General features: G+C 35.8%; 1 long non-coding RNA gene across 1 annotated transcript in view; it reads right to left on the reverse strand.

Moving 5' to 3' along the window:
* Positions 1–544: 544 nt before the first annotated feature.
* The window catches only part of LOC145676177 (uncharacterized), a 328,103-nt gene continuing 307,309 nt past the window's right edge, over positions 545–21,338 (reverse strand). The window contains exon 3 of the long non-coding RNA XR_014129312.1: positions 545–1,107. This is a non-coding gene — a long non-coding RNA (uncharacterized LOC145676177). The remainder of the gene's footprint in view (positions 1,108–21,338) is intronic.

Genomic DNA, 21,338 nt, shown 5'->3' on the forward strand with positions numbered 1-21,338 from the left:
TTGATATATTGCAATTAAATCATAGATACAGTTCAACTCTTCTGGCAATAAAAAATATTAATTTCTTAAAATTACAATTTCCTGAATGATATCTAATGGTATAACATGAATTACGTCTTGGTAACGGAAATATAATATGATGATGATATGTGGTACCTAGTAGATGGCAGTAAGTATGTATAACTCCTTACTTACCGTATTAGTTCAAAGTCGAAAAGAAATTCGAAACAGTCTGTTAAGTTTAAATTTTTTTTCTAATTAGTTTAAAAGATAGATAGAAATACTTGAACCTCTAAATTTATTTAACTTTAAAAATTAATTTGAATATCTCTTAAAAGTTTTTCATCTTAAATATATAAATAACCTTAGTGTCTTTACCTTAACGTTGTATTTGTATTGTAGAGTTCTTGGAGGGGTTCCCTAACACATGGAAATGTTGCCTGATAGTCAACTTCATTAAAATTTTATAACAGGTAACAAAAATGAAATGAAATTATTGAGTTTTACGTCGCACAGTTATGCCAGGTAGGCTAAAGGAGACGGTGATGATGAAATATTGAATGAAATAGTGAAATGAAGAAAGTGGGAGGAAACGGGAGAACCCGAGAAAACCCACTTACACGGTGTTTGTCCACAACAAAGTTCACTTGGCGCGAAACAGATAACAAGTCCTGAAACTTCATGCTTTAAGACTTGCATAACCTCTACTACCTAGCACTCCAATACAAGAAGTCTATCGAAGTACCAATATACCGACACTTCTCCCACATCTCTACTGCCTTCACTCTCGTTATATATACCACTGTATCACACACGCTCATCCAATTCTCTATGAACTCCTCGGGCAGACTCCAGTATTACCACGTTACGTTTATTCGCCAGTCGACCATCTTGCAATTCATGAACGTGAACCGGCTATAGATTTCCATAATCCTTAACACATAAACACAGCGACAGTGGAGAGAAGCTTAACTACTTTGAACGTATTTAAGGAACATACTTATCGAAGAACAGACTCACTGTCTAGTGCCTTTATATACACACACCGCCTTTATAACTTTGGAACGGGATATGATAATGCATTTCTGCTTGCGGGACTGCATTCCCCTGAAAAAAAAAAAAAAAAAAAAAACAGTGTTAATTGATGTGTTATATGCCTACCTTCCTATTTTTAAAAAAATAACCCGGATCCAAGATGGCGACCATCAAAATGACCACCATTCACCACACATGCATCAATCGGTAGCTCCTTTACCCAAGTCCGCCCTCCGCTAGCCAGATTTGCTTTAATCATGTTTGTTTCCAAAATAATCCACTGTACTAATACTTATGGACCACCCTGTATATATTCGTTATGAACATAGCGAACGATGAATTATTCACCGTTTTTGTTGAAACTCGTGCTCGGCGTTTTCAGTTAACTTTACAGGTGAGTAGAATCTATTATTTCCCTTATACTCTTGCATATTGCGTTATTTCAGCGTTGGGTTTGTGTTATTTAAAATCAAACATTTAGCCTATTTGAGATTCGGTACATTCTTTGTTTAATTTAAAATTACTCATGGTCATACTCGAAAAATGCAACTAATGGCACAGCATTAGTGACCACATGCGAATTAATATCTCAAGGATTCACTTAGCATCATCCATTTAGATTACTACATATAGTACAGGTATGTACGGAGCTGCCCATTCCCTCATTAGCGTTGATGGCAGGATGTTATATTAACTATAAGAAAGCTTTCAGTGGTTACTTTCGTAAAATATATATGAGGATCATCCAGAGATAGAGACCGTTTAGTTATAAAAAATCAGAAACTCAGAATTTGTTGGCAAAAAACAATTTTGTTATATACTTGAAGCTTCCCTGAACGGTAATAAAACTAAGGAAAAGTTTTTTCACTATTTTTTTTTTTACAATGTTGCCATCACGTTCAGATCACGAAAACATATATATGTTGTACCTAAGTGTATTATAACATTTTGAACAAAAATCAACGACGTGTCCCACTCATTTTTTTTTTTTTTTTTTTACGATTTTTTTGAAATTTGAAACACACAACAAACCAAGAAAATACACATCTCTCTTTTCGAAAAAATGTTTGAATTTGAATCTACATAGTATCTACAATCTGTGAATCTTTCAAATTATTTTGGCCATAACCACCAGAATTTTAAAAACAGTATTAAATTTTAAGCAGCTACGATACGATAATTCGGTAAGGGGTGGAAACTTTTCTGGGGGTAGTTTTAGGTCAAAACTAACATTTTGCGTCATTAACGACCCAATTTGGATCAAGGGCCGATTTCACTATCTTACTAGGAAAGGGCCCTTCACTGTAGCGTGCAATCCTTTCCGCCCGACACATAAGTGTCTTCGTAAAGATAGTGTTTTTCGGGAAGGTATTAAACGATTGGGTGCGTAAATTCTCGAGCTTAATGTTGGAGAAAAACCGATATTTTTGTAAACCTAAAAAATTATAGTGTGCGAGAACTACGCCACATATTAAGAGGAAACTGACACTGAAGCAGTGACGTAAACAAAAGCCTGCAGACCCCGCATTGCGGGATGCCCCAAACCATCATGGGGCTCCCAAATCGTGAAGTGGGACGTGGAGTACAACGATAATGTATATTTTATATGTTCTTCTCAATATTATTTCTATTTAGGAACAAAAGTGATATTTAAAAGGGCACAAGTTGTTAATAATAATAAGAAGAAAATACAAAATGAAATGATTTAAATATTTGTATTGTATCGACATATTTCTTGTTTTGGCTGCTATGTTAACCTGTGTATTTCGTTGATATGGTAACGAAGAAATATAGAATGAAGATCCATATTGTAAGAATTGAATGTTCATTATTTTAATGTGTCAAGTTCGATATATATTGTGAAATATACATATCCTAAAGTGCATAATCGTGGTGTGTGATTCATTATAATCTTGTGTAGTTTATAAATACTAAAAATATATTCGGAACTAGGGAGTGTAACGAAAGAACCACGTTACATAATCTGTATAGATGGTACCGAAACCCTGGGACCTTTGAGATTAGTTAGAAGTTACACCACGGATTACATTCTATTACGAAATAAAAAGAAGATATATCGAAGAATTAAAATGAATATTCAAAGGGACGAAGATACCAGTACAAGAGTTGATGATGTCAATATATCAGCAACTGAGACATCGATGGATGTGGTTGATCTTATACGACAGCTAGGACAGCAAATGAATTCCATAACACAAGTAGGACTGCAAATGGATTCCAGATTGGAGCAAGTAACGCAACAAATAGGACAACAGATGGATTCCAAATTGAATTCCAAAATTGAACAAGTAATACAACAAATAGGGCAGCAGATAGATTCCACATTGGAATAAGTAACGCAACAGATAAATATTAAACTGGAACCGACAATACAGATAAATACGCGAACCGACAATAGGATAGAGCAAATTATCCATAGTTTTGCAGCGATGAGAAGTGCAGTTGAAGGAGTAGAAACACAGGTTAATGACAATACAAACCAAATTCAGAGACTGCAACAAGAAGTACAGATCATCAAAGAGAAAATTAGTACAGCAAATTGTAATCCGGACCCTGCCGTCAACGTAGCGTATGCGGAACAGAAGAGGGTTGAATCGAGGCCATGTGAAGAGAACAGTAATCCATCAGATGGCTATTCTGAAAGGGACACCATTTCTAATATCGAGGATGAAGAAAGAAAACCAAATCGAAGGAACCATACGCACGTAAAACCTAGACGTTTAAGATATTTTAGTACTAATACCCGCGTAAAATTTAGTGAAATAAAATCCCTAACTAAATTTAGCGGTAGATCTGAGGATATCTCAGCAAGCACCTTTTTAGAAAAAAATGAAGAGGAATGTGAGTTAATTTTTGTAAACAAGTTTAATTTCCTCAAAATCTTGCCACATATTTTATTACCACCTTGTTCCGTATGGTATAAAGCTATCAGAGATAGTCTATGTAATTATTCAGATTTTAAAAACGCGCTCATAGCAAATTTTGGGAACGATTTTATGTTAGCAGACCGGGATGCCCAGATTAGTTCAGCATATAATGACTTGAAACTGATCAATCCATATCAGCAGGAATTGCGCGTAATTGCATCAATACGAATATTATTACCGTTTAGATTACAGCAAATATTGATTTCTTCGCAGTGTATTAATTTTAATCATTTACTTATGATAGTTCAAAATCATGAGTCAGTCTAAGTTGCAAGGTAATACCAACAGAAATCAAGCTAATCATATTCCTGTTCGAAACATGAATGTTAGAGAAGATTGCAATCATAATACAAGAGGTAATGCTGGATTTTATCGTAATGGCAATACGACCGAATCTAATTCAGGGGCGGATCCAGGACCGACTTCTGGGGAGGGCGGTGGGTTGTCATACTGTTACACTTAAGGGCTCCGAACTTTGGAATGGGTTTTATTTATATATATAAAATAAGAAAGTTTTACTCTTCTGGGGGGGGCAATCGCCCCGATCGCCCCCTGGATCCGCCCCTGATCTAATTTCAGAAGAAACAGAAATAATAATCTTACAGCTTTTAGGAATAATGTAAACAACAGATCTAATTTTCCTCGTACTCCCAGATTTAGTAGCAATTACATAGGTGGCAAAAATTTTCAAAATAGGAATAAAAAACTGGTGAAGTAAATAGTATACAGGATTGTATTCAAGATTATGCTATTCAATGCAACTTAATCAAATCTTTTGGTAATGTCACTTGAGCTAAAGTTATGACGTCCGTCAAAACATGTTCAATTAGTTCTCGTTTTGTTCCACTTTGAATATTGTTATGATTTCTTTGTAATTCGTACTTAGTTTATATTTTATGCAATCACTTCTATGTATCAGTACGAATATTGTCTATCAAAGTTATGCTAATTATGCCCGAATTAATTAAATATGTTGTATTTCAGTTTATACCAACTTTATTGTTAACAAGTATAAATGATATTGAATTAAAGAATCTATATTGGATCTAAATTATCAACAAACTTATTATATTTTGAATATTTCTTTGTTATTAGTAATTTTATAAAATTAAAATAAAATTTACTATCAGAAAAATATAAGAATGATATTGAGATAAGATAACAAATAATATATAGTTTCATGAATTGTAATTTTTATATGTAAAAGGTATTCAAAAAGTAAGGTAACCATGTATATGAAATGTTAAACGGTCCAGGATTCTTTCTTTAATTGTAGCCAATTCAAGAAGTTCTATAGTTTGGGAGCCATATATACAACGATAATGTATATTTTGTATGTTCTTCTCAATATCATTTCTATTTTGAAACAAAAGTGCTATTTAAAAGGGCACAAGTTGTTAATAATAATAAGAAACTATAAAAAGAAATGATTTAAATATTTGTATTGTATCGACATATTTCTTGTTTTGGTTGCTATGTTAACCTGTTTATCTCGCTAATATGGTAACGAAGAAATATAGAACGAAAATCGATATTGTAAGAGTTGAATGTTTATTATTTTAATGTGTCAAGTTCGATATATATTGTGAAATATACATATCCTAAAGTGCATAATCGTGGTGTGTGATTCATTATAATCTTGTGTAGTTTATAAATACTAAAAATATATTCGGAACTAAGGCAGGGGCGGATCCAGGATAGTGATGGGCAGTGGGAATATTCCCGCTGGGAAGGAATTTTAAAAATGGGAATATTCTTGGGTTTTTTCCCTGGCCTATAAATTCCCGGGAAGGAATTTATTTCCATTTATTTACTTTATCTTCTAAATTATAAGAACCATATGACTAATTACTTTATTTTAATATATTATGATTTACTTCTAGGTTTTAAAGAATTTGGAGGTTTAAAAAAATTAAATTCTTTGATTGTACCTTATATAACTAGTAATATGATGTTTTAAGTTCCATTTCCATTTGCACTAAAAAGTAGGGTAATTGTTTCGTATTGGGGAAGCAAAACTAGCAAAAAGTAGGATGATTTACGGAAGAAATGAGTTGATAGTGATGTTCAAGTAGTCAAGAAAGTATCGAACACATTTTTTTTTTTTAGGGCAGTAGGAGATATGTGCACACCGTAAAGGTAAGTAGAAGTGATTTATGTGAGAAAAGAAAATGAATTGTTGGTAACTAAGATAGAAAACAACGCGCCCTGCGGGACTACGACCCGCTCGGGAGAGTAATACTCCCGCAAGTACGTTTTTCCGCGCGCTACTCTAGCCAGCTGTTTTACGCGCTATCCTAGCCAGTTGTTTTAAGTTGCACAAAATTTATATCATGAAGTACAAGGGGAACAAAACGAGCCCTATATCATGGAGTACAAGGGCATAAGTACTAGGGTGGGCCGAACAAATTTTTTTCAGATATTCAGGGTTGAGTAGTTATCAAAAGTTGTGCATTGGTACGAAATGAAGCCATGTCAAATATGTTGATTTTAAAACAATATTTAACCGGGCCCCCGTGGCCCTAAAGTTCCCAATTTTTTGTTCAAATAAAATGGTTTTAGGTAATAATAACATTTTACCAGACAATACTATTAATACATAAAACATGAAATACATGGTTTTAATATACGCAAATAACTATTAAGAGCTTAAGTAACTTTCATAATTACCATATTAACACACGAAAAACCTTTGTGTTGAGCCCAGCTCAGAACTCTCAAATTTTAAGAGAATATCACTTTTTCGCATCTGGATGCAAAATACATAACACTGGCTTTCCGAAGGCGGCGCTTACATTGCTGAATTCAAATAAACTAGAAACAATATGGCTGCGAGCCTCTCTTTCTGTATTGTCTTGGCTTCGAATTAAGCTTATGATTTTGAATTACAACTCAAAATGCTAAACGATCATTAACCCCATTAAGAAATAAGATATACCCCACTAAGAGCCAAATTAAAGAAATTTGTTTATACCATTTAAAAATTTCATATGTTTATAATATCAGTAGTAGAGTCAAGTTTAGAAAATCCACTTACATGTAAATTTAAACTGTTTAGCGGTTTAAAAGTTTGTGGACTTACTACACCATTTTTGAAACATATTTCTTTTCATAGAACATATAAATAAATATCCATTTATGCGTACTCTCTAAATATAATAAAATATTAATAAAATAACATGACATCGTTCAGAATATACATTTTAAAGACTACTCTGGGGACTACAGTAATAATATACTGTGATAAAAGAATAATTTAACTTTGAAATCAAAACATAGTAATAGAATGCAATTTTCTTTGATTGTACATAAATCCCCGGAAATTACCATTTTGGGAATCTTCCCAGGGAATATTTCCGAAAAATATTTTCCTGGGAATTTACCCATCACTAATCATGGACCGACTTCTGGTGGGGGGAAGGTGGGTTGTCATATTGCTACTAATAGCTATTTTTAACAGCTTCAAACTCTGGGATGGGTTATATATATATATATATATATATATATATATATATATATATATATATATATATATATATATATATATATATATATATATATATAAAATAAGAAAGTTTCCCCTCTCTTGGGCGATTGCCCCGATCGCCCCCCACTGGACCCACCTCTGAACTAGGGAGTGTAACGAAAGAAACACATTAGAACAGAAGGGGCCCCACTCCACGCTTTCTGTGTGAGACTCCCAAGCCTTTAGTTATGCCACTGCACTAAAGCATATGCCGTCATGATGTTTATCATTATGATAGTTACAAGACGACAGTACGTAGTATGGTTTATGAGATATGAATATTACCATTAAACTTTTTATCTACGTTAAAATAAAATATTGCCCAATCGAAAGAAACGAATTTTTATGGCGCTAAAAAAGTACGTCGTTCGTCGCCAAAATCTGATGCAGTTGATTATTTTATTTCTGGTTGGAATAGATTATTGATCTATTTCTTTATGTACTTATATGAAAAATAAACACTATTAACTAGTAGTGTACTGGTTTACTTTTGGCGCACGACTAGAGAAAATTGTTGAAAAAATATAATTCTTTGACTAATTTTCTTCTTATTATGCCCTAAAAGGTTTCCGCTGGGAAACATGAATATATCTCACTTGGTATAGATAAAATCCAAGGAAGCTACCGGAAGTAATTTTTGAAAATTTACATTTCTTTTACGATTTGCGTATAAATACGGCTTTCGGTTGTATGGCATTAAAAACATAGTGCAAGAAACATGAACTAACCTGTGCTAAGTGACCACTAAAAGCACGAATGGTATCTAACCAATTCAGGGCGGGGCGAAGCTGGTGGACGGGTGCGTCCCAAGGGAGCAGGTGCGTCAGCGATGGTGAGTATACGCAAAAGCGAGGGTAGTGAAAAGAAGCGGGATTTGGCAATGATACTAGTTTCAATAGTATTTGTCATAATTTCATATTAGTAACATTCCACTTGTAAACATAAAATAGGGTTCTGTACACCGTGCAGGAATATGGTAGAAAATAGCATCTAATAGAGTCATCTTTCATAAGGACTCATTAATTTTATTCGTCGTAAATCACTTGTAATGATTTCGAACTAGTAAGCCTGCACTTGTAAATCTAAAAAACAACTATATTACTTTGTATTTAATTCTGTCATCTGCAAAAATTTGTTACTCATAAACATGTCTTTTCATGCAAAGTGCTGAATTTTACCACCACAATGTGGTGCGCCAAAGCTACACCAGCAACACTAATAGATTGTATCTGTTTTTACTTTGATATCTCCTAATAGTGATGTATACACGACTCCAAAAGTGCATTACCACCTGCAATTCTCGTTTTCCTGCAATAGCAGGCAACCCAAAAAGCTCGGCGGTTGGGTTGGTTCCGAATTCGAAAGGCGTTGGACCAAACCTCAATTTTGTTAAAAATATATCAGTGTGGCAAACTGAAAAATAAGGAAATAAAACAAATTGTTAAGAATGACAATTTTATTATCGTGACGGAGTTGGATGACATCAAAAGTTACAAAATGATCTTACTTAAGCAGTTCAGAAAAGATGAATGTCAAAAGACACATATCAGAAAAACATTTCTCTCCTTCTCCCCCCCAAGAAAAGAATTTTAAAAAAGTTACATAAAGTAAAGGTTTAATATAAAAGACTCACCCAAAATTTTGAAAATTGACACGCGAAAGGCAAGAATAACTGAACCCAAATGAATAAAATTGTGCACAGATATTGCAGACGTAAAATGTGGGAATACAGGCTTCATATTTTCCTGAAAAAAAACGGTAGGGTGGGGCACGGACTCCTCCAAACCCTTGATCACGAGATATCAAAAATGCTTGTCACAGTATGTCAGATGTGTGTAAAGGACATGAAGAATTGTAACGAAACTTTTTCTATGGACAACACGTAAAAAATAAAGGAATACGAGGTTTTAATGTTCTGCGGAAAACAGTTTTAGGGGGCAAAAGCCCCCACGAAAAATTTTGAAATTTGACGTCCGAAAGGTAAGAAGAAGTGAACCGAACTGAATGAAATTCTGCAGAGATATTATAAACATAAAATGAGGGAATACGGGTTTCTTATTTTCCTTTAAAAAACGGCTGGGTAGGGCGCGGACTCCTCCAAACATTTGATCATGAAATATCAAAAGTACTAGTAACAAATGTCAGATGGGTGTAATGGACATGAAGAATTACAACGAAACTTTTTGTATGGACAATACGCAGAAAATAAAGGAATACGTTTTTTTTTTATTTTCTGCGGAACCCACCCCAAAATTTTAAAGTTGACGCGAGAAAGATAAGAAGAAGTGAACCGAAGTGAGTGAAATATTGCAAAGATGTCGTAGGTTTAAAATGAGGAAATACGAGTTTCGTATTTTCCTGCAAAAAAAGGTTCGGTGAGGCACGGACCCCTCCAAACATTTGATCACGAAATATCAAAAGTGCTAGTAACAGTATGTGAGATGTGTCTAAAGAACATGAAGAATTGCAACGAAACTTAATGTATGGATAATATGCGAAAAACATACGAATACTGTTTTTTTTTATTTTCTGCGTAAAAATGGTTTTACGGGGAAAAGCACCCACCCAAAATTTTGAAAGTTGACGAACGAAAAGCAAGGACAAGTGAATCGAAATGAATTGTGCACATATATTGTAAACGTAAAATGAGTGAATACGGGTTTCGTATTTTCCTGGAAAAAACTGTTGAAAAGGGCACGAACCCTTCCAAAGTTTTGATCACGAAATATCAAAAGTACTAGTAACAGTGAGGTGTGTGTAAAGGAAATGAAGAATTGCAACGAAACATTTTGTATGGAAAATAACCATAAAATAAATCAATACGAGTTTCTTATTTCCTGCGGAAAAACTGTTTTAGGGGTCAAAGGCTCCTACCCAAAATTTTGAAAGTTGACACCCGAAAGACAAGAAGAAACGAGCCGAAGTGAATGAAATTTGCACAAGTACTGCAGACGTAAAATGAGAATAAGGGTTTTATATTTTCTTAGAGAAAACAGTTAGGTGGGGCGCCGACCCTCCCAAACGTTTGATAACAAAAAATCAAAAATAATATTAATAGTATGTGAGATGTGTGTAAAGGAAATGAAGACTTTCAACGAAACTTTTTGTGTGGGAAATGTGCTGAAAACAAAAAAATACGGGTTTTTTTCATTTTTGCGGAAAAATGGTTTTATGGGGCAAAAGGCCCCACCCCAAAATTTTGAAATTTGGCACCGAAAGGGAAGAAAAAGTGAACCGAAGTGAATAAAATTTTGCGCAGATATTGTAGACATAAAATGAGGGTATACGGGTTTCGCATTTACCTAAAAAATAACCGGTTAAGTGTGGCACGGACTCCTCCGAATCTTTGATCACGAAATTTCATAAGCGCTAGTAACAATATGTCAGATGTCTGTAAAGGACATGAAGAATTGCAACGAAACATTGTGTATGGAGAATACGCAAAAAGAAAATGAATACTTGTTTCTTATTTTATGCGGAAAAATTATTTTGTGGGCAAAAGAACCCACCCCAAAATTTTGAAAATTGATGCCCGAAAGGTAAGAAGAATTGAGCCGAAGTGAACGAAATTGTGCACAGATATTGTAGGCATAAAATGGGGGAGTATGGGTTTCGTATTTTCCTTGAGAAAACGGAAGCGTGGGGTGCCGAACCCTCCAAACCTTTGATCACGAAATATCGAAAGTACTATTAATAGTATGTCAGATGTGTGTAAAGGACATAAAGAATTCCAAAGAAACATTTCGTATCTACAATACGCAAAAAATAAAAGACTACGGGTTTTTTATGTTCTGCGGGAAAACGGTTTTAAAGGCTATAGCCCCACCCAAACTTTTGAAAGTTGAAGCCCGAAAGGCAAGAAGAAGTGAGCCGAAGTGAATTAAATTGTGCACAGATACTGCAGACGTAAAATGAGGATACGGGTTTCGTATTGTCCTGGGGAAAACGGTTCCGTAGTGCGCCAACCCCTCCAAACCTTTGATCACCAAATATCAAAAGTACTACTAACAGTATCTGAGATGTGTGTAAAGGACATGAAGAATTGCAACATATCTTTTTGTATGGACAATACGCAAAAAATAAAGGAATATGAGTTTCTAATGTTCTGCGAGAAACGGTTTTAGGGGGCAAAAGACCCCATCCAAAATTTTAAAAGTTGACGCCCGAAAGGTAAAAAGACATTAGCCGAGGTAAATGAAATTCTGCACAGATATTACAGACGTAAAATGAGGATATGAGTTTCGTATTTTGCTGAAGAAAAAGGTTGGCTGAGGCACCGACCCCTCCAAACCTTTGATCACGAAATATCAAAAGCGCTAGTAACAGTATGTCAGATGTGTGTAAAGAACATGAAGAATTGCAACGAAACATTGTGTATGCAAAATAACAAAAAAAATAAATGAATACTGGTTTCTTATTTTCTGCGGAATACTGTTTTAGGGGTCAAAATCTCTCACCCAAAATTTTGAAGTTGACACCCGAAAGAAAAGAAGAAATGAGCCGAAGTAAATGAAATTTGCACAGATATTGCAGACAGAAAATGAGGTTACCGGTTTCGTATTTTTCTAGAGAAAACAGTCGGGTGGAGCGCCGACCCCTCCAAACGTTTGATAACGAAAAATCAAAAGTGCTACTAACAGTATGTCAAATGTGTGTATAGGACATGAAGAATTGCACCGAAACTTTTGTATGGACAATGCACTGAAAACAAAGGAATACGGGTTTTTTATTTTTGCGGAAAAACGGTTTTATGGGGCAAAAGACCCCATCCCAAAATTTTGAAATTTGACGCCAAAAAGTAAGAAAAAGTAAACGGAAGTGAATGAAATTTTGCACAAATATTTTAGACATAAAACGAGGGAATACGAGTTTCGTATTTACCTAAAAAAAAAAAACGGTTAGTTGGGGCCCTGACTCTTCGGAACCTTTGATCACGAAATATCAAGAGTGCTAGTAACAGATTGTCAGGTGTGTGTGAAGCCCACCAAGAATTCCAAAGAAACTTTTTGTATGGACAATACGCAAAAAATAAAGGAATACGTTTTTTTATTTTCTGCGGAGAAACAGTTGTAGGGGGCAAAAGAACCCACCCAAAGTTTTGAAAGTTGATGCCCGAAAGGCAAGAAGAAATGAGGCGAAGTGAATTAAATTGTGCACAGATATTGTAGACATAAAATGAGGGAATACGAGTTTCGTATTTTCCTGGGGAAAACGGAAGCGTGGGGCGCCGACCCCTCCAAACCTTTGATCACGAAATATGAAAAGTGCTAGTATGTCAGATGTGTGTAAAGGACATGAAGAATTGCAACACAACCTTTTGTATGGACAATACGCAAAAAATAAAGGAATACGGGTTTTTTATGATCTGCGGGAAAACGGTTTTAGGCGGCAAGAGACCCACCATAAATTTTAAAAATTGACGCCCGAAAGACGCGAAGTGAACCAAATTGAATCAAATATTGCACAGATATTGTAGGTTTAAATTGAGGGCAAACGGGTTTCGTATTTTTCTGAGAAAAACGGTTAGGGGGCTCGGACCCCTCCAAACCTTTGATCACGAAATATAAAAAATGCTGGTAACAGTATGTCATATGTGTGTAAAGGCCACGAAGAATTCCAACGAAACTTTTTGTATGGACAAATACGCAAAAAATAAAGGAATGCTTTTTTTATTTTCTGCAAAAAAACAGTTTTATGGGGCAAAACAACCCACACCAAACTTTTGAAAGTTGACTCCCGAAAGGTACATGTTGTCTCAAAGGTCGAGGGCATTCTTTATTGCTATTTTAAGGAAAAAATTTTCTAAGTCCAGCTTCGGGTATCTTCGGGAAAAAGTAAACCAGGTTCGAACCACGAAGTCAACCTTTGCAATCGGGAGAAATTTTGCAGATGTGTTTTTCTTCTTTTAAATATAATAAGACTTGTTATTAATTGTATAAAAAGCAACATTGATTGAAATACTTAATAATTCAATATTTCGAAACTTTGTATTAATATCAGCACATGCCTGTTTGTCATTTAGCTCTCCATACGTAATGAAACATTTAGATACGTAAACGAATGTTTCCATATGTGAAAGAATGCAGAAAATTAAGACATAGAACACAATTCTCGTCTGAGTACTAAAATAAAAGTCAAAATGGAACAAAAACAGCGTTTGCAGTGGATATGAATCAGAGCCCTGCACGGGCCGGGAGCGCCCGATTCGGCCCGGTGCCCGGCCCGGCCCGACCCGTTTCAAGTAATATCAAACTGGACCGGGTCGGGCACATTTCGGGCCGAACCGGGCCGGGCACATTTCGGGCCGAATCGGGCCGAGCACATATCGGGCCGAACCGGGCCGAGCCGGGCCGGCCCGATAGTCTGAAAGACGGTTCAGAAACTAATGTTGTCAGCCTACTTGTTTTTTTAATGTCCTCCACTACCTCTATTTTTGCCGTGTTTGTACGGTCTTACTGTCAGCCTATGCTAATCGTAATGTGTTTGGGAAACTGACACTTTATTCAAGACAGTGATGTACTGGTAATACTATTAATATTACTACTTCTACTACTACTATTACTACTTCTACTATTACTACTACGACCACTGCTAATACTACTTACTACAAGTGCTACGACTTCGCGTCAGAGTTGACATGTCTGATGGTACCGAATTTACCTTCTAAGTACAGAATAAAATTGAGAAATGCTAGTTATTATGGCCGGTCTGCGTAGAATGTGAACCGATGTTTGATCTACGAGGGAGAATAGTGGCTCAATAGAAAAAACACTCACATCTGGTGCTAGAGGTCATCGGATCAATCCCTGCTCATGCTATGTGAGCTTTGTTGTGGACAATCATCGTGTGCATGGGAGTTTCTGGGGTGGTCCCGCTTCCTCCCACTGTTTTCTTTCCACCAATTCATCCCATCATCATCCATTCAGCCTGAGCCGTAGTTACCTAAAGAACGTATGGTAAAGTCAAGTACTTGACCTAGTAAGTAGAATTTGGTACGCTACCATTTGACCACGGAGGGCAAAACCATAAACTGGCGTGCTCATAAGATCAGTGCAATTTGTAGTAATGTTCAATTAGCAAGGCAAATATCGAATGGTGTTACATGTTCATGTATTGTTTATAGTATGATGCTACAAATATAACAAAATATAATGATCAAATAAATCACCAAATCGCCAGGGTCGATTAGGTGTTCCTGGAACGATGGCTCAGCGGTTGAGCGTTCACCTCTGGTGTATGGGGTCCCTGGTTTGATCCGAGCTCTCGCCAAGTGAACTTTGTGGTGGACAAACACCGTGTGGGGGGTTCGCGGCGTTCTCCTGTTTCCTTCCACTTTATTTACTCCACTATTTCATTTATTTCTCACCATCGTCTCCTTTAGGCTAGTTGGCATAACTTGGAACCACCTACCAAGAAGAATAAACTAATGGATTGGGAAGATAGACATTCAGTCTCTGGTGAATTTGATGATGAAGTAGACATCTACCTCAACATGTCATCATGTGTAAGAGAACTAGATATACTGCAGTGGTGGAAGCAACAAGAACAATCATTACCAAAATTGTGTAAATTAACGCGTCAGTATCTCGTCATCCCTGCTTCTAGTGCGTCTACTGAAAGAGATTTTAGTACTCAGAAACGGAGAAATGCTCTAAAGCCTGAAACTGTTGAATCTGTTTCCGTGCTATTCGATGCGTACAAGGACATACAGTAAAGCGATGTTCATTTTGCACTATAGACTGAAATAGTGTGACGTCACATCCTTTTCGTTGCCATGGTGATCGCCATTTTATTTTCTATACAAACACGAGCGAAGGCTGAGAAATAACGCATAAATGGTGATATGTTATGTATTTAATTGTAAACATTAATGTAATTGAACAGAAATGGAACAAGCAATATCCTAGAATTCTTTACTAAAGATTTTCGATATTCTGTAGGCAACATAAAATTCTTAATCGTAAACGTAAAATTACTAAGGCAAAATAAATGAGCAAATATGATTCGATCAGAACACACAATTGTAATATTACATGATACAGGCAAATCAACACGATCTTTACATAAGGTTCCCCTTCTGTGCAATACATCGAGGCATTTATATTAACAAATAATGGATACAAACTTACCTCAACTTCAGTTCTTTATGTTTGCCTCCACTCTGCCTTTTAAATATTTAAATTCACCATCATACATTACGGAAGATACGTGATTTGATTGAAAAGGATTTTCACCTTTTTCCACCAACTTTACTTCGTTCTCAAAGTATTTAAAAATTCTAAATAATTTCACAGCCATTGTTTAATCAAGACCTCATTTACACACTCACGTTTGTATAGAAAACAAAATGGCGATCACTATGGTAACGGAGAGGAAACGACGTCACCACTATTCCAGTCTATTGGTTTCTTAGGAAACCTTATATTTTCATTTTCTTAATATCAACTATCCCTTCTATTATATGTGATGTTAAGAGGCATTTTTGATAGCTGATATCTATACATTTTTCATTCAGGGGACTTTTGAGGTATTTTTTGATCAACAATGATATGTGTGGATTTTGTTTTGATTTACTGCCTCGCATTCCGTCATATAGCTCTGTTATTTACTTGTTACGCACCGTTCCAGGAACATTTCATCGATCCTGGGGTCTGGGTGATTTATTTGATCATTGTTTTTTGTTATTATTATTGTAGCATCGAATTATAAAGAATACAGGAACATGTAATATGATTTGGAATCTGCCGTGCTAATTGAACATTACTACAAATTGCGCTAATCTTATGAACACGCCAGTTCATGGTTTCGGCCTCCGTGGTCTAATGTAGCGGAACAAATTCTAATTAGTAGGTCAAGGACTTGACTTTCTCATATGTTCTTTAGGCAATTACGGCTCAAGACGTATGAATGATGATGGATGAATTGGTGGAATGAAGACAGTGGACGAAAACGGTCCAATCCAAAAACTCCCACGCTCACGATTTTTGTCCACAACAAAGCTCACATAACACGAGGAGGGATCGATCCGACGACCTCTAGCACCAGATGTGAATGCATTCTACTGGCCAGACTACGCAGACTGGCCATAATAACTAGTATTTCTTCGATTTTTTCTGTACTTAGATTGTAAAGTATGTACCACCAGACATGTCAACTCTGACGCTCGTAGCAGTTGTAGTAGTAGAAGTAATAATAATAATAATAATAATAATAATAATAATAATAATAATAATAATAATAATAATAATAATAGCAGTAGCAGTAGTAGTAGTAATAAGAGTAGTAGAAGTACAGTACTTTACAGTCTTGAATAAATAGTTAATTTCCCAAACACCAGTGGCGGCGGTTGGACGTTAAAAGTGAGGGGGCAAGACATGATCTGAATATTTTATATAAATGTTAGTTTTCCTGGTTGTTTCTAACATTTTGTTTGACGAAAGGTTGTATAACTAATAGGATACTATATTTTCAGTTAAAATACCGTATATCGTATATAATAGTTTATTAAGTAAATTGAGAAGAACAACGCAAGTAGATACTAGCCCTTTGTACTCTTAAACAACGAAAGTGTAAGAAGAGATTTGATTCCTTGCTCATGAACATCTTAAAATTCTGTCTGGAAAATTGTGTGATCAGATTATTTAATAAATTTGCAAAACAAATAAATAGAAAGGATAATATTAATCATAGTAATGAATAATGATGCTTGTTTTGCAAAAGTTATATTGAAACTGAGGATTAATGAAAAACTTAATATTTAATTCCAAACATGATATTAAATGTATGTTATTACTCTTAGAAAATGAAAGACAGTAAATACTACAAGCATATGCTACGACATTTAAAGAAATATTTGCTTTTGCAACTTCTTGAAATATGTTCGTTGCCATTAGGTGCAGATTTCACTTTCTTGGAACACATCAAAACACAACAATACTTACAATCCACACTTCAGTTATACAAAATAAACTTAAAACCTAGAATTATGTTCAATTTACTAAATTTTATTGTATATACACTCGTACATCCTTAAACACAACACTTCACTCGTATATTACACTACAAAACAATGGAAAAGGTAGAAGTTGTTTCTTATCACGCTCTTTTTAATCGATATTCCTTACTTTAGAAAGAAGAAAAGACATTTTAGGAACTGTCAATTTTTGTGCAATTAAAGAATAACTTGTGAAATAGGCCCTACTTTTTTGCATAATGTTCTTTCGATTAGCTTCAAAGCGGCTCACTAACATATCGAGCCCTTGTAAGAAGAAATGAAAGTATGCTGAAATTGTGCTCCAATAGGTTATTTTTTTGGGTTATTTTCTGTGGCGATTAAAACGCAATTACTGTAGCTTTCTTTACTCCACGGGAAGACAACCAATACGTATTCACGCAACAGCAAATATTATATGGCAGCATTTTTTCCTATTAATCAGTAACACATACAAAATCGTTATATTTCCAAATGAAACTATATACATTAATTGGTTACTTAAAAAAAGTGCGGGGGCAACTGCCCCCCTTTGCCCCCCCTAATCGCCGCCCATGCCAAACACATTACGATTAACACAGGCTGCCAACATTAGTTTCCGATCCGTCTTTCACAGTGTTCGGGCCGAGTCGGGCCGGCCCGGCTCGGCCCGATTTGTGCTCGGCCCGTTTCGGCCCGATTTGTGCCCGGCCCGTTTCGGCCCGGCTCGGCCCGAAATGTGCCCGGCCCGGTTAGAGCCCGGCTCGAGATTCGGGCCCGGCCGGGTCGAGCCGGGCATAGAATTCAGATCCATTCGGGTCGGGCCGGGCCGTCTTCGGGCCTAGGTTTGCAGGGCTCTGCCCTGCACGGGCTGGGCGTGTCCTGTTCGGCCCGGACACAAATGCTATAGGGCCGAACCGGGCGCACGTATTTCCGGGTTGGAACCGGGCACTCAAGGACGGATTGGAAACTAATGTTGTCATTTTTTCCCTTAAATGTCCTCCACTACCCCTGCCTTTGCCGTGTTCGTACGGTCTTACTGTCAGTCTATGTTAATCGTAGTGTGTTTGGGAAACTGACTCTTTATTCAAGACTGCAAAGTACTGTAATACTACTAATATTACTACTACTTCTATTATTACTACTACAACCACAGTTAATACTACTAAAGCTTATCCAGAGTTAAGAGTGGACTGTTGGTCTTATGGGAACAGCGATGCCAAGTTGAGATTTAAAAACAAATGCAGAACAGATCGCGCTTCTATTATACTGCCGGCTGATGTTGCCAACTCACGTAGTAAAATATCCACCACCACGACGATTAATAAATAATAATAATAATAATAATAATAATAATAATAATAATAATAATAATAATAATAATAATAATAATAATAATAATAAACAACTTATCACATTGAATCAATTGCACTCCAAAGGATCGATTCCTTCCATATGTTTTGTCTTTCCACTCTTTATCCACGGCTATCCCAATATTTACCCACGATTCGCCCATGTATACTATGTTTCTATTTTGGTTTCGAAATTTTCTTATTTGCCGTAGATATTTGTGACGCAACAACACAATATCCTCTCTCTATATAAGCACGACCTTACTTTGTCTTTTCCCATGAACAAATTCAAGCTCTTTTAAACGTACGTGGAACGTGGATATTTTGAAGTTCGGCCAATCGGGATCTGAATCAGGGGCGGATCCATGGGGGGCGATTGCCCCCCTACCCAGAAGAGAAAACTTTCTTATTTTTTATATATAAATAAAACCCATCCCAAAGTTTGGAGCCCTTAAAAGTAGCAGTATGACAACCCACCGCCCCCCAGAAGTCGGTCCTGGATCCGCCCCTGATCTGAATTCACCTGTTTGAGAACGGAATTGAGTGTTGGTGGTAAATTTCTAAAGAATAACTTATGGACCTTTTGTCTGATCACACTGTTAACAAATTTATTATATTTTACAAATAGACTGTTCTTTGCAATTTTCTTTCTTAATCGCTTCTTGTTCGGTGTTACTAAAGGTCCACGTTATAACTCGCTTCGAATTTTGAAAACAGTTCTCCTGGAAGTTTTCGTGGCTTCAGCTGTTTCACTCGCGAACCAGCTTATACTTTTACCCGGGTTTTTCTGCTTTAAGTAATTAAACACGCTCATAACAATAGCCCTTTCTTTGCTCTTCAACACTTGACCACTGTCACGCTTAAAAGAGGTGCTGGCTGTAACTTCTTCCATTTTGATATACACTCACACACACACACACACACACACACACACACACACACACACACACACACACACACACACACACACACACACACACATATATATATATATATATATATATATATATATATATATACACGATTTTGTTCCCAAAACAGCACAGTACGTAAATAAACACAATCAACAAAATGCCGAATGCTCAGAGACCACACTCCGCCACACACTGCACAATAGCAGACACAACAGAGAAGAATTTTGTCTGGAGTCAGATGAGTCATCTAGCGCGGTAATAGATGATACAGTAGGTAAGCAATTAATCCTACCCACCGCAACAAACCGTCTCCCTATTTCCTGGTGTAGTTTCTGAAACCAATACTATTATAAAACCCAACAAGAAATTTCAATACAAGAAAGATGAAAGAAGTAATATGAAATGTGTCCTACAGTAATTCTCGCTAAAAGTTTTCTTCCCGATGAGGAATATATCTAAATAATCGAACTCAGATGTACCGAGAAAAATTTCATGGATCAGTGCTAGGCCTAAGAAGTTTTATACTTAGCGTTTATTTTTAATACAAAGCAAGTTAATAGTTTTGGAAAAATATGGATTATGGCTGTAGCTTTGTTAAATAATAATAATAATAATAATAATAATAATAATAATAATAATAATAATAATAATATAATAATATAATAATAATAATAATAATAATAATAATAATAATAATAATAATAATAATAATAATAATAATAATGACCTAACAAAACTGAACTATCTGAGATGGTAATTTCGTACTTGAAAAATCATCCTGCAGATCATCCCCTGAAATTATTACTGCCTTTTTATTCAGTGTCCTCCGTGGATGAGGGTTACGCTCGTCGCCTTGTAAGCAAAGGGTCACGGGTTCGATTCCAGATGCGGACACAAATTATTCGAATCTCATGTTAAGCTGCAACTCCTTTTCTGCTCTCTTTCCTTTTTGATTAAAATATTTCTCTTTGGTTGAGATAGAAAAAAAAAGAAAGAAAGAAAAGGAGATGGAAAGAAATTTTACTTTTTTCCAAAAATCAGAAAGATTTCATTCAATTCTTTCTGACTGTACTTTTATTTCTTTTTAGCTACGTGAAATCAGTGGAAGTGACAATACTAATGAGCTCACGAATGTAGGTTGACACTACGGTGAAATTTTTCGGCAGTTGGAAACGATATCTTTGAGCAGACAGTTTTAGTCACGTACAAATGGATCGGCAACGTTCTAGCAGCCATTACACTTATCGTGTCTTCCCCCTTCAAGTTTGAAAAACGAAAACTAGCTATTAAAAGCTAATTACATACTTTATAAGGAAAAGAGAAGTTTTGAAAATTATTTTTGTATCATCGGTAAATATTTAACATTTTTAAAGATAAACTACAGTAGTGAAATCTGTTCTCTTTAAGGGGGTAAGTACGCAGAAGTAAAAGCCCATAAGCAGCCACAGTACAGACTAAACGCTGGACGAGCTATATAACTGCTACGATTTCGCGTCAGAGTTGACATGTCTGGTGGTACAGAATTTACCTTCTAAGTACAGTATTTAATAACAAGACTTGTCAAACAGGGTGAAATATCCCTATTTTCATTTT

The sequence above is a fragment of the Thermobia domestica genome, chromosome 18 (genome assembly GCF_964235325.1).
Source record: "Thermobia domestica chromosome 18, izTheDome1.hap1.1, whole genome shotgun sequence".
Classification (NCBI taxonomy): domain Eukaryota; kingdom Metazoa; phylum Arthropoda; class Insecta; order Zygentoma; family Lepismatidae; genus Thermobia; species Thermobia domestica.